Raw genomic sequence first — 5,000 nt, 5'->3', positions numbered from 1 at the left:
AAGATATACTTTTCAACACGTAAATACTGATCGGTATATATAAAAGATAAAATCCTTTCAAGAGCAGAAAAAGAAACTTATGTTTGTTTACATATGATGTAATCTATAAGACATCTAACGTTTCTGGATGACTTTATAAGTTCTAAAATTGCAGAAGAATTTGTCGGTATCATGCCTCCGGTCTTCTAAAATATATAATCGTCAATTTATATAGCTAGTATATTGCCAGATATCCACCATTAGTTTCTTAAAACTTATGAAATAACTAACATCTTTTAGGAATTTGTATTTATACATCTAATTGTTTAAAGCACCAAAGTATTAACGAACACGACCGGAATGATGTAGGACGCAACATTTTCTTCTTTGGCCAACCCTTAAAAACACATCTCACAAGCAGAACGTTGGTATAATACCAGGAAACGTGAGTGAGTATATTTGTCAGCGTAATGTTTTCTGAGTAAAAACATATCTGTACATTCTGTGCACAGGAATGAGCATTGTTCTTCATCGTTATTTAAATGACGGATATAAATACTGCGCTACTTTAATTTATACCTCAGCACAAATTTTATGGTAGTGTACAAATGAAAGAAAACTCTATAAGAAAGAAAATGAAAACTTCAGCAGATAAAACATGTTCTGTAGTTATCTCAGATTTAAACTAAATTGACTCGATGTAGATTTAAATGTTGCCGTTCAAATTGAATCATTTTTGCATTGTGCTCAAATATTGAAATAATATTCGTTTCATAATATTTCATAGCTTTCACACCTAATCATTTCTTATTTCGATTTTTACAAGAATTTCTCAAATTTCTGACATCTCTTGTTAATATTATGGCAACCACTTAGAGCAAAGTTGATTACGTAGGATTACGTTTTGCTTTTAGCTGCCAACTACAATGTCAATTTATTTCTTTACTTCTGTTTTCAATAAAACTGATGGGTTAAAGAATATATACTGCGATATGTTACTCCGGCTCCTTCCTTAATATAAGGAAATGTTTCACGTGACAGACAAGCATAACATATTTCAACGTTCTCCAAGCCAAAACAAACGGATAAATGTTCGCACTGCAATGCGCAATGCATCAATCGCTCGTCACAAAAATATGCACACTTCGCAACATGGTGAAATCGTTTGAGTACGTGTGTGTATAGATTATATGTCTCTCTGTGTGTTTGTGCATGTATATGTACGTGTGGTGTGCGTGTGTGTGTGTATGCATATATAAGCGTGTAGCGTTTATCATCAATAAATACATGCACACACCCACAGAGAGGTGAGCATACACACACACACGCATATATATGTTAATAGTGGTGCTATATGAACATTTAGTGTGGTGTCAGTCAAGATTTGGCTGCTATTTTCAGCATGGTGGTGTCTCTCAGATACCCTAAATTATAATTATAATTATATATATATATATATATATATATATATATATTCTATCCATTTAACGTATTCTTCGTGTATCTCAATTTCCGTGTCCAAAATGTAATACAGGCCCTGCTATTTGTATTAACAAACTCAGATGTTTACATCGGCTTACAGTACTTTTTGCGGTGGTAGGACTGTATATACAACGTTGTCAATGTCTTTAGCGAAAACAAGCACAAGATGGAAATGTAAGAAGCAAATCGATGAAACAGATAAAATATTCGACCTTCAGGCATAACTCACACAAACACACACACACGCATATATATATATATATATATATATATATATATATATATATATATATATATATATATATATATATATATATATATATATATATACATATGCGCATATATATATATACATATATATATATATATATATATATATATATATATATATATATATATATATATATATATATATATATATATGTATACATATGCGCATATATATATATACATGTATATATATATATATATATATATATATATATATATATATATATATATATATATATATATATACACAAACACACAGACACACATATATACATACATAAACACATGCATACTTATACATACATAGATACACATACACATACATAGATACACATACATAGACACACGCTGATATATATATATATATATATATATATATATATATATATATATATATATATATATATATATATATATATGTGTGTGTGTGTGTGTGTGTGTGTGTGTATGTGTGTGTGCGTGCGCTTATATGTATAGATACATACATTCATATATATACATACATACGTGCATACACATATACATATATACATACATACATACACACACACATACACATGCATACATACATACGTACGTACATACATACATACATACATACATACATACATACATACATACATACATGCACACATACATACGTACGCACGTACATGCGTGCATCAGTCCTGAAATCCAGAATTTTCTGATATCGAAAATGTCTTCGAGTCATTTCCATTGAAATAAATTGAAACATTTGAACTCAATGAATCACCTTCATTTTCTTATTTTACCTGACTGGCGTTTCAATAGATTCTTTCATAAAATGCCACAAACCTAATTATGAGCTGATCTGCGTATCTGCATGTCTTGTACAGTTTGGCATGTTAACTTGGAAATACGAAGGCTGAAGCCATACGAAACTCGTCCGCTCGATGTATATAGTGTGTATATAGTTATGAATGTAACCGTATGCACACACACAAAATCTCCATCTCTTATATATATATATATATATTTCAAAAAGGGATAAAACTCTTTTGCAAGAATGTTATCAAGAAGCCAGTGTGTAAAAAAATTCATTAGGGAAATATCTATTCCCAAGAATATAATTATTCGTTTATATTTATATAAAGGGCATTATTATAGAAAAATAATAACGCCACATAGTGGACTTCTCAATAAATAACCACATTTAGTACCTATGCGAGGAATAGGTACGGTACTAAATGTGGTTATTTTTTGAGAAGTCCACTGTGTGGCGTTATTGTTTTTCTATAATAATGCCCTTTATATATATATATATATATATATATATATATATATATATATATATATATATATATATATATATATTAAGGTAAACATACACTCATGTTTGTAGAAATAGTAACGGAAATGTATATATATATGTCTACGTATGTATGCATGTGCGTATGTTTTGGTGTTGGCTAAAATGGCGCAACCAACGAAAAGCTTGATGTTCTATAGCGGATCGAGCATGTTGACCAAAGAAAATATTCATTTATAGTAGACGCACCGCTTTCATAAGTCGTATTCACAGTCGACATTAATACTTTAAGCATTTTATTCGCAGTGGATTTATCCTTGTGCTAAACATGTAATTCTCTTTGTCTATCTATCTATCTATCTATCTATCTATCTATCTATCTATCTATCTATCTATCTATCTGTCTGTCTGTCTGTCTGCCTGTCTAGCTGTCTGTCTGTCTGTCTCTTTATCTCTCTATGTATGTATCTCTTTCTCTCTATGCATATGTAACTACATGTGGATCATTGACGAACTTTTTATCCATCTTCCTTTTCTCTTTGACTATCCTCTGTCTCACTTCCTGAACGACAGGTTTCCTCGAAACTTAAAAAAAAAAATACATTTCTTTCCTTTCCTGAGCGTATTTTAATACTTTGCATGGACCACGTCCTCATGTTGTGTCTTTTTGATTATATAAACATACATACATACACACACACACACACACACACACACACACACACACACACACACACACACACACACACACTCATATATATATATATATATATATATATATATATATATATATATATATATATATATATATATATATATATATATATATATATGTAGGTGCCGGCGTGGCTGTATGGAAAAAAGTTTGTTTTCCAAGAATATGGTTCCGGGTTAAGTCACACTACGTGGCACCTTGTGCACGTGTCTGCTGTTCTAGCCTCGAGCCGACCAGGGACTTGTGAGTGGATTAGGTAGACGGGAACTGACAGAAGCCCGTCGAATATATATATATATATATATATATATATATATATATATATATATATATATATCGAACAACGGGGAATGTTTTTAATTTGACCCGACTGAAGTTTAAAACGAAGGTTTTTACTTCACTTATTAGGGAACTTTTGTATGCTGACGATTGCGATCTGGTTAGTCATTCTGAATCGGGTCTGCAATCCCTTGTATCTGCATTTGACGCAGCTTGTGATGATTTTGGCCTGACCATCAATTTGAAAAAAAAAACAGTTGTAATGTATCAACCTGTGTATGGTGCTGTTTGTAACCTCCCTAAAAGTTTTGTTAAGGGAAAGTTACTTGAGGTTGTCAATTCATTTGTTTACCTTGGAAGCTCTGTTCACGATGATGGAAATCTTGATACGGAAATACACCTGCGAATTCAAAGGGCAGCAAAAACATTTGGTGGCTTGGAGTCACGCGTCTGGCGCCAGCGACATATAAATAACAATACAAAGCTGGCTCTTTACAAATCATTTGTCTTAACATTCCTATTGTATTCCTGTGAAACTTGGACCTGTTATGAAAGGCATTTTAAAATGTTAGAAAAATTCCACCAAAAATGCCATCGTCATATTTTAAGAATTAAATGGAATTCTTTTACTCCAAACACAGATATCCTTGCATCTGCAGGCATCCCCTCAATTAAAGCCATGATTTTGAGGAACCAATTGAGATAGTGTGGCCATATTGTTCGAATGGCAGATGAACGCATGCCGAAACAGCTGTTTTATGGTGAGCTTGCAGAGGGGAAACGTTATCGGCATAAACCTAAAAAAAGGTTTAAGGATGGCATAAGGACTGCTATAAAGTCAATTGGAATGGCTCCAAAAGACATAGAAGCCCTCGCTTCAGATCGAGTTGGATGGCGAACAAGGGTGTGGAGTGGAGTGAAAGCTTTTGAGGAGGCCAGGATGATGCAAGCAGGGCTCAAAAGATATTTAAGGAAAAATGTAAAGACTGAGAAGGTGAATGACAA

This window comes from Octopus bimaculoides, chromosome 6, assembly GCF_046866305.1.
Source record: "Octopus bimaculoides isolate indiv1 chromosome 6, ASM4686630v1, whole genome shotgun sequence".
Classification (NCBI taxonomy): Eukaryota; Metazoa; Mollusca; class Cephalopoda; order Octopoda; family Octopodidae; genus Octopus; species Octopus bimaculoides.
This window is presented reverse-complemented; position numbering follows the sequence as displayed.